The sequence below is a fragment of the Delphinus delphis genome, chromosome 18 (assembly GCF_949987515.2).
Source record: "Delphinus delphis chromosome 18, mDelDel1.2, whole genome shotgun sequence".
Classification (NCBI taxonomy): domain Eukaryota; kingdom Metazoa; phylum Chordata; class Mammalia; order Artiodactyla; family Delphinidae; genus Delphinus; species Delphinus delphis.
In genome coordinates this window covers 26930326-26941550 of record NC_082700.1, presented here as the reverse complement: position 1 = coordinate 26941550, position 11225 = coordinate 26930326, and positions in this window count along the sequence as shown.

Genomic DNA, 11225 nt, shown 5'->3' with positions numbered 1-11225 from the left:
CAATTTATAAGATACAGTAGAATGACTGTAGGATTTTTACCACTAACTTTTGTGGTCATTTGTTCCACAGTAATAGATAACTGGAACACAACCCTTCTCTTTTACAAGATAAATCTTTAACAGAAAAATTATGGCAAGGAGAAATGAAGTAATTTTCACAAGTTCATGCAATTATACGGGGGAAGACAGGGATGTGAAGCCAAGATCCATGGCTTATTCTTATTTCCACTATACCTCTTTGTCCTGACAAAGTGCATTTTTAAAAATATAGTGCTATCTTATAATGTTTAGAAATTAAATAATCAACTTTATGAAAGTCAAACGTTTATTATTAGTCCTTTCTTTTTTTTTCTTTTTATCTCATTGTCTTGCATTATTTAACTTTTTTCTTTTTTTACTATTTAACATTTAAGACTTAGCCCATATATGAAGAAAATAAACATAGCTGAATTTTTAAATCTTAGTGGACTTCAAAATATAAATTCATTATTTATGTGATGAAGATTTATGCCCTGATCTATTCCTCTGCCACATTCACTGTCATCTCTTATGAGTTTAACTAGGAACATTTAATTTCATACTGACATCCTGACAAATCCAGCACGAGGATCAAGAAAGATTCTTATCAGATAGAATTTAAAGACTCCAATCCAGTAAATTAGCATTTCAACACTGAGGTAACTTCTTGGAAACTTCACTCTTTTCTTGCAGTCACGTTCTCCTTCCTAGATTTGTTTTTTTTTTTTTTTTTTTTTGCGTTATGTGGGCCTCTCACTGTCGTGGCCTCTCTCGTTGCGGAGCACAGGCTCCGGACATGCTGGCTCAGCGGCCATGGCTTATGGGCCTAGCCGCTCTGCGGCATGTGGGATCTTCCTGGACCAGGGCACGAACCCGTGTCCCCTGCATCGGCAGGTGGACTCTCAACCACTGCGCCACCAGGGAAGCCCCCTTAGATTTGTTTTTGATGAAGCCATCCTACATTCTATGTCAAGTAGCTGAGTCGCCCGCCCTTGTTTAACCTCATGCCAGGGTCCTGGTTTGGATATCCTGCCCATCTCCCCTATGTACCTAGGATTTTAGTCCCACCATATTCTCCTAGATTCTGAAAATTTTAGCCCTGACGCAAGAATTATGCCAGTCCTCTTCAATTTCCTTGGTGTTTCTGTAATCCTGTCTAGATTCTTTGCTTAAGTACTTAGCTGCCTTAACTTAAAGTTACTTAACACCTAACTTTACACTCTTGCTTGTCTTTCTGGACATGAGTGCGATGGCCTGCCTCTCTGTCCACCTGTCTTGATGCATTATTGCCTAGTATTCACTGTTGTATTCTCCAGATGAAATGCTTTGTCTGTCTGGCTGGATTTCCATCACTCTATTCTTGTACAATTTCTAAGAGCCGATTTTATGTCAGCATTACTGTTTAGCGTCCCACTTCTATCCAATCTAAACTCTTTCTGCCACTGCCAAGTCCCAGATTGGTTAGAGAACAATTGTTGTACAACAGCTAACAGGCAGTCATATCACTCTAATAATTAAAAATACATTGTAAATCAATTGTGTTAATAAAATTTACCTCTTTTCATAACTTTGAAGAAAATAATTGTGTTGTGCTTTCTTCCTTGTCTTTGACAGAAATAACAACGGAAGGTCACAGATTTACGAATTGAATCTCAGTGTTTTTAATGTGTACATTTTACAAAGGCTCTGACTTTCAGGTCACCTATTAGTTAAGTGAAAGCGATAGTTTTTATAACTTGCTTTTCAAAATAGCATTCTCACAGTGGAAAAATATGGCATACTTATTTAAATATAAAACCGTAGCTTTTCTTTGTGAGGCACTGAAGTAAAGCCTATGACTGGTATGCGTATGATGTTTTTTCCCTAGAGCAAATAAAGTTCATTATTCTGAACTGAAGTCTTGATCAAACATGATGATATATATATATACATATATGCATATCAGCTATTGTAATTACTTACAAAGTAAGAAAATAAAACATGTTACAAAATTTTTAAATGTGCTTCATTATAGTGTATGTGGGCTATGTATTGGTCTGGGTCCAATCAGGAGACAGAGAGACATAGTAACTGAAGTAGAGGAAGTTTAATATAAAGAGTTATTAAGCTATGACAGAATCATAACTGTAAAAATGAAAGAGAACTCTAAAATGTACTCTGAAGCATTCCTCTGTCTTTTCCTAGAGCTAAGAAAATGTACCTAAGTAAGGACATACTTCCCTCCATGCTACCCACCCCCCATCCAGCGGGCCAGGATAGGGTTCAGACCTAGTGAAGAGTGAAGAAGTTTCTTGTATTGTCTGAGACAAAGCTAGTTTACAGACATCAAGCAAACAGGGAAGAGAACCTCTGGGCTGGGGCAGCATGGTCACCAAGGGACTGGGTGTTCTGGGTGTACAGATGGGGCAGAGTGACACTAAATGTGCCCACACACCTGCTCCTTGACAGACAGCATGTCAGGAGCAAGAAAAAACAAAATAACACTTATCCTAACCTGAAAAGGAGAAACCCCTTTCCACCTTTCTCCAGCGCCCTCTACCGACGAAGCTTAAAATCATGCTCACTGTAAAGGAAAAAAATGTTCAAAGAGTCTATTATTTAGAGCAGGTATACAAAGCTTGAATTTGCAGTTGTGAGACAATACATGGATAACTGTCACACACATCATATAAGCTATCTCACCATGTTGTAAATATATGTTAAACGTAAAATTGAACAACTCGTTTGGGTCACAAATTTAGCCTGTATTATAACAAATGTGCAATAAAAATTAAAAAATACAAATGTATGGATACCAAGGGGGAAGGGGGGTGGGAGGAATTTGGAGATTGGAATTGACACATATACAATATTGATACTATGTATAAAATAGGTAACTAATGAGAACATACTGTATAGCACAGGGAACTCTGCTTAATGCTATATGGTGACCTAAATGGGAAGGAAGTTCAAAAACGAGAGGATATATGTATATGTATAGCTGATTCACTTTGCTGTACAGTAGAAACTAACAGAATATTGTAAAGCAACTATACACCAGTAAAAAATAATTAAAAATAATAATTATAAATACTTCATCATTTTAAAAGATTAAGGTGGTCACTACTGACAGTCTAGATCTTATGTTTCCCTCTAAATTAGAACTTGATATAACCTTTGTTCTAGATAATCTTATCTGTGCTGCCAGAAAGAGTGTAAATTAAATTCCATGAACTTTTTATCAATTTTTATATTTGACTTCTATTATATATAAAAATAGACTTCTATGTCTTTCTTTTGTTTTAGTTTCTATGTTAGGTTTCAAATACATGGCAGTGGCAATAGTACACAGCAATAAATGCTAAATTGCGATGCAGCTTACAGTAAATGCCTGTCCACAGACTAGTTTTATCCATCCTTTTTGCCTGATATGATTAGAATTACATGTAATCTTTCTGTGCTCAGAACAAAGTATATTTCATTGTTCCAACACTGGCAAATCGGGATCCCACAAGACAGTCAGCATTTGTTGTACTATAAAAAAAAGTGAAGATAATTCCAAAGAATTTGACCCCTCTTGGGTTATCTAAATTTATTCTGAATGGGAGACTAAAAATCTACTGGAAGAGTGTTTCTCGCCATGCTGAATGTGAGCCCCTTTGATCCTCTTATATTAACAACTATGCATTGACTAATTTAATGTAGTTTTTGTCTCACCCCAAATTAAGGAATTATTTATATTGGTGGTCATTAACATAATGATATTTTTATACCAAAATTGTGTTTCTAAATGCCTTAATCTCCCAGGAGCAATGGAAATCATTCTAGAATTAGATTCATGCTTCTCATTTCCATATGAGCTAAGAGTTTTTGTTCTAGAAATTTAGTCACAAGGTAAGCCTAGTTCACTAGTTAAAGATGTGTGGTCTAGGGGCTTCCCTGGTGGCGCAGTGGTTGAGAGTCCGCTTGCCGATGCAGAGAACACGGGTTCGTGCCCCTGTCCGGGAAGATCCCTCATGCCACGAAGCGGCTAGGCCCGTGAGCCATGGCCGCTGAGCCTGCGCGTCAAAAAAAACAAAACAAAAAAGTGTGGTCTAGAGTTAAAATTTTGAATTTTAGGTTTATATGTATTTACCCATCTCCTAAGTCTTTCAGCCATTACAGGACCCTGTGCTACAGAAAGAGGATATAGCTGTGAGCGGGAGGGACTCAGCCCCTGCCATCATCCAACTTATCTTCTAGCCCAGAAGAGACACACATTAAATAGTTGAATATCAACTGAACTATTGAAAATTTTGGTAGGTAGTTTGAAGAAGTATGTATGGTACTATGAAAGATGAAAAGGAAATCTTTTCTGTCCTACGTATTAGGGAAGTTTTGACCAGGGAATTACACTTGACTTCAGGTCTGAAAAATGACTAGGAATTGATAAATGTCGGAGTTGTGGGGTTAAGTGAGTTGTCCAGGTAAAAGGAGTGACCCATGAGGTATGGAATTGCCTGAGTGATAGAGGATCTAACAGAAAAGTATTGTTCTCAAGGGAACGCATTGTAAGAAGAGTCTAGGGAGGGGACAGGGTCTTTATCAGGCATTATTTAAAATTATTAAATTTATTTATTAATTAAATAATTAATAGTTATGACAAACCTCATGGAACTCATTAGTTATGACAAACCTCATGGAACCTCATTTTTCTTCCTATAAAAATGGAGCAAATAATGCCTCCATTTCAAAAATGTTATAAAGATTAAATAGTAGAACGTTTACAAAGTCTTTGACACAGAGTCTTGCCAGGCTAAGCAATCTGTGAAGTATTTGCAACAGCAGGGCAATACAGTTTGTTTCTATTCATTTTTCTAATCTATAGGTTTTGTATAATTTCACCTCTAATTGTAATTTTTAGTAGTATTTTTACATTTTAGATTGTTAAGACCAATCTTGTCATTATCTATATATTTAGAAGTGACAGTTCTAGAGAGATAAGGAAGGCACTAAAGTGTAAATAAGTTTATATATATATATACATATATACAAACTATATATATATATATATATACTATATATATATACATATATATAAACTAGAATGTATATATTTTGGAAAACAGATGCTTATGTATTTCAGTACATAAATAATTAGGTCTCTAATTTGAAGAAAGGTGACCTTAGGCATCTCCCTATTAACACATTTCTCTTTTTCTTGAAACCATGGAAAGCACAATTAGCCATGTGGCATCTGTTTGATTTTCCTCATTGGGCCAGTGAAACTGCTTGAACTTTTAAGGTACTTTCCAATATTCAATCAAATAAGCTTTGAAGTATATGAAAAAAACAGTGACCCTTCTTGTACCCCTGTTAAAGAAACACTGGGCCTAAGTGTCAAGGTAACTTGACTTCATTTTTAAGGGGAACAGGAACACCACAGGAAGGTGTCAACGTTCCTCACTAAGCATTTTATTATTTAAGGGCTGTCGGAAGCCAGCTTGAAGTGGACATGTTGTTTTTCACTTTTACCTTTTCAAAATAAAAGTTATAAAAAGCTCTTTAAACCTCAATTCTTGTACTTTTGTATGTATATTTTTCCCTCAGGGAGCATTTAAATGGTTTGTTCTTGTCATTCCCTGTCTCCCATTTAGGTTTGTTCCTCTAGGATATTCTTCTTTTGCATTGTGTTTTACACCAGGAACTGACAGCTCCAGTCTTGCTAAAAGAATACACTGTCTGTTTTTCTCTGATGAAAATACCGGCCCAATGCTCCATTGACCTTTTGCATTTTCCCTCTTTACCTCTGCTGAATCCTTGTTGCAACAGGAGCTCTCCTTTCCCAATATCGCATAAAAAAATGCATGTATGACAACAGAAAAATGTCAGAAACATGAAAACCAAGTGCTGTGTTTTGGGTCTGTATCACTGTGAAAGTCTAACTTCTAGTGTCCTGAGAACAAGAAAATGTATTTCATGCCTTCCAAGGAAGTTGAGAAGAAAAAAAGATATTTACTGAAATATTAGGAATGGTCCCATCAATTTCTTTATGGATACTGGAGAAAGGCTAGTATACATGTGTTTACTGGAGGTCAAAATCTATTCATGGACAAAACCTAAGAGCCAGAAATCATCTGGTTAGGCCTGCCATTTATAGCTTTAGAGTCATTTGTAAAATAACAACATCAGTGGTAAAGCTAAAAAATGGAAAGCATGTGACACCATGGAGTAGTATTTCCCTTAGCATGCCATGGCTCTGAGAAATAGAATATTTCCTGCCATATCAGTAAACAAAGGATGTCACACTCATCAATGATTGCAGCCCTCCAACATGAGCTGGTGAGCCCTGAGGAAATGGAGGGCTGAAAAGAACACCTGCTAGCTAGCAGCTATCAGAGTTCAGCCACTCCCCGAAGCCACTCCCTACTGTGAGACCTGAGGAAACTCAAGATGTGAAAATACAGGACACTCGCCCCAGAGAGCTGAGGTGCATATCAAAGGAATGATTTCAGTGAGCCCAGACTCTTGCATCTTCCCATACATAGAAAAGTACTAAATTCCTTAACTCAAGATACCTGGTTTTCTTTAATTAACAATAATATTTTGATGTTCAGACTACCTGCACTTTGTTACAAAACTTCTATATAACCTGGCTCCCCCGCCTTGCCTCCTCAAAGCAGTTTCTCAGAGCTATATGAAACGCTGTCTCCCGGGCTGCAGTCCTCATTTTGCCCCAAATAAAACTTAACTCGCAACTCTCAACATTGTGCGTTTTTTTTTTTTTTAAGTCAACAGCTGCCTCATTTAAGAAAACAGCCACCTCATTTGCCTTTCAGGCTTTCTTCTTTTATTCATTTTTGTCTTCATTTTTACAGTGACACCCTCTATGGTAGTTGTAAAAAATTAATAAACAGAAATCTCAATTAAATAGGGCTGGGGGGCTTCCCTGGTGGCACAGTGGTTGAGAATCTGCCTGCCAGTGCAGGGGACACGAGTTCGAGCCCTGATCGAGCCACAACTACTGAACCTGCGCTTCTGGAGCCTGTGCTCTGCAACAAGAGAGGCCGCGATAGTGAGAGGCCCGTGCACCGCGATGAAGAGTGGCCCCCGCTCGCCGCAACTAGAGAAAGCCCTCACACAGAAACAAATACCCAACACAGCAAAAAATAAATTAATTAATTAATAAACTCCTACATCCAACATCTTCTTAAAATAAATAAATAAATAGGGCTGGGAAACCAGAAGGAGGAGCTCTCAGGCCCTGCTACTATAGCAGAGCCCAACAGGAAGAAGAAAGAGTCCTCTTCCTTCCTGGCAAGGACGCAGCCAATGAAAATCCATGGACTGTAGCCTCCCAACTTCCTTTCTCCTCTAAAAAAGAGTTCTCCTTCCCTTGCCATGCAAGGACTTGTATGTGGCTGCCATGGTTGCAGACTTTGACTTGCAATTCTCTGCTGCTCCTGAATGAACCCATCTTTGTTGGAGAAATATCTGGCAGTCTGTTTCATGTCTATGTAGTACTTATGGAAAATTAGTAAGCTTTGAAAGTAATGCTATTATAATTAACATAAACACTGTGTCTTTTCCTGTTAGAGTATTATGAGGTGCTACTGGAATAATTGTCAAGAAAAATTAAAATTAAAAATAAGATCCTTAATTCTCCTCTGTGAAAATAAGGGAAGAAACTACTCCTCCCTCTCCCAATTTTCTTAATGCATTTATATTAGAAAACTTGTCATTGTAAGTATTTCTCATTTCTTTGAAATGTATATAAATCCTTTTAAAAACTAGACAGGCTTTTTGTTAGCTTTATAACCTAGGAATACTTTTCTCAAAGACCTAGGAGCCATCTCTTTAAAATGTAAAAATTAAGGGAGATTGCATTACTATTTCCAGTTTCTGTGAAAGGGTAGGAGTTTAACTTCAGTGGGAACCTTATTCTGAATTGGAAAACTATCTCCTGTTATGAAGATATGAGAAGTTTGTTTTTCCTCTAGTAGCCAATTAGCTAACACAGATGGTCACCCCAATTACCAGGTAGAGTTAGTATGTACATGTGTGACAAATGGTGCTGTCAAGTTCTCTTACTTGTGAACTAGTTGTTGTTTATCTTATTACATGCATGTAATGAATTACATCTGCCGACTATATAAGGGAATAAACATTTTTTCCCATCTTTGCAATCTCTTAGCTTAGCAGACTACATGTGACACACATCATATTCTGACTTTTAATGCTGTTAAAAAGAAACAACAGCTCCAAATGGAGTCCCCTATGCTAAGCCCTATCTAGACTTAATAGAAAACCTAATTGAAGTTTCATGAGTGGAATTTTAAACCAATCAATTTGGAATTTCCTGATCAAGACTAGTGAGGTAATCTTGATAAAAGTCTTGCTTTCCTCTAAGGAAAGGGGACCTTGCCTGAAACAATCTGATATTTTAACTTCCTTGTCCCACCCTCCTTCTGCCTATGAAAGCCTCCTATTTTGTACAGCTCCTGGAGCTCCCTTCTAGGTGTTAGATGGGATGCTGCTCCATTTATGAATTGTTGAATAAAGCCAAGTAGATCTTTAAACTTATTCAGTTGAATTTTGTTTTTTAACAATGCTTATTCAATAATAAAAGTGTTTTCTTACTCCACTACATTTGTGGAGAGGATTTCTGGGTTGGGACATTTTGTTTTTAACTATATTTCCCCAACAGAATATGATTTGAAATAAATAGATACCCTTTAAAATGGGTATGTGTAGCAATCAACCAAGAAAAATATAACAGACCCAAATGTCTCCTATCTGAAATAAGTTTACTTCAGTCTTTTCAAGGCCTTGTCTATGGATAAGGAAGAATTTGTATAGAAGTGGAAAATCTAATCTATAGCATCAAGAAACTTGCTGAGACAGATAGAAATGCTATTTATCTTCATTATCGTAATTCTCTGAACCTGTCACTACAGTTGGGTCAGTTGTGAATAAAAAATAAACATGGTTAGTGATGATATAAAAGGATTTTCAATATATAATTCAATAATATATTTCAAGAGTGTCATTCAATGTTTTCTATTACATCTTCCTGATTCATAAAGCTTCTGAGAAATAAGAACTGTATCAGTAAGTAGAATCCAACAAAACTTGTATTAAAATTTGTCATAGAATGCCTTTTGCAAATCAATATTTTTATCACTATGTCCATGAAGTGATATACTCACTTTTTTACTAAGTAGAAGTCAGTGGAGTGTCTTATCAAAACTTTGGATTGGTGTTTATTTGACTGTTTTTACTGTTGATATAATCAACAGAAATTACTTAATTCAATTAAATAGACACATATGACATGGTAATTATTAAATGTTAAATAGTGATAATCCTTAATTTTAATGTAGCCATGGGAGTAAGGAATGGAAGACACAAGGAGGGCAAAAGGGCTGTGTGTGTCTAACACTGAAGAATTTCTAGTGGGAACTTTCCAGGTGGGACTCATCTGAGGAAAGTTTATCTTTCACACCAAAACCATAGTGGAATAATGGTATATAATTCCCTCACTGATATAAAATAGGGCAGATCAGGAGACTACAAATACAATTCTGTTTCTTTTTATTAAATCAGGGTATAATTAAGTAATGTCTTTCCACAGGGTCATTTAAAGCTCACCTATTATATCTTCCTGATCACATAAAAGATTCTGTGAAATGGGAAACATTGAGTAGTTTTTAGGTCTAAATCTTCCATGCACAGATATCAAGTCCTGAACACTGCCTGGACTTGCTGACACTATAGAGAATCTTGGAGGAATCACAGGCTGAGAATTGTCATATTAATACATTCTCTAAAATGAGGGATTTTTCATTCTGTTTTAAATGTAGAGGATGAAAACTTTTCTCTCCTTCCTTTCCAAAGATCAGTTCTTTGGCTGATCTGATAGTTAAATTGACATAAGAAAGATTAACGGGAGAAAAACAAATTTAATTCATACATATAGGAACCCTCAAATATGATCCTTCCTGACAGTCAGGAAGTTGCAGCTTATATGCCATCCTGAGCTTAGGAGAAGGGGATAGGAGGCTGGGATGTCAAAGGGGAGAAAGACAAATCACAGAAAGTTGGGAAGAGCAAATGTTTGGTAAACAAATGTGTGCCAGGCCATGCAGGTAAGTCTTTCTGATGTAAAAAGTTATCTCTGGTAATAGCTCTCTCCCTGGTACAAGTCCCCATCTAAATTCTTTTTGGCAGTTTAGGAAGAAGTTAAAAGATCTTCTTCAGTCTCTGTGGTTCACAGTGAGGAAACAGCAAGGCCTTGATTGTCTTTAGCTCAAAATAATCCACTCGGCAAAGTGACACATTCTGGGGCAGCCTGCCCTGAACCCCATCATAAGGCAGTATGGAACTGATCAAGAGGCTTAAAAGAACTGAAGAAAACAAAAGAACAGCTGCTTGTTGCTAACAATTAGACATACTCACCTCAAAGTATACTAAAAATTTCCAGAATAAAGTGCCATCAGTAACAGACTGCATCTTCCACCTCATGACCTACCCAGGACCTCAGGTCTGGTCAATAGTGCAGGATCTCAGGCTGGACACCTGTATGCAGAGTGAGTCCTAACTCTCCATATCAGATATGGAGCTGCCTCTTCTCCCTCATGCAAAAACGTGACTGTAACTTTTTTTAGTGCTCAGTTTACTCTAAGCATGCTCTGTGACCTAGCCTTGCTGATAGCTCTTGAGGACACCTGCATATGGACATTGCATATTTGAATAGCATGGAGTACAGTTGCCCTGGGAGACACCAGGTCTTTCTACTTTTTCAGCCACTCTAGGGTTGGTGTCATTTCTGCCTGCGTCATATTTCTCTCATTCAGCAAGGATATTCTGAGGGCCAGCTTTGCTTCTTGGCCCAACTTTTAAACTCAGTTTAGTGGCTATGATTCACAAAGTAGGGTTAGGGGAAGGGACAGAGCTACACCCCGGCTCATATATAGGTTCTGGGGCCTGGCTTATAAATGATTATGGTCCAAGTGGTACTGCATTAAAGTCCAAAGATTCTAGATGAGATCAGAAAATATGACCTGTATGACATATTCTTTGCTTTTCTGTCCCTCATGGTACACCTCTAGTATTTGTAAGGTATAGAAAATTTACCAGAGAGATCAACCTGCTTCTCCAGCCTAGTTGGTCTCTGTGGTTCACAGTGAGGAAACAGCAAATGCCTCTCAGATGGCCATGGGGGGCAGGAGGTGTTGGGTACTTTTGTC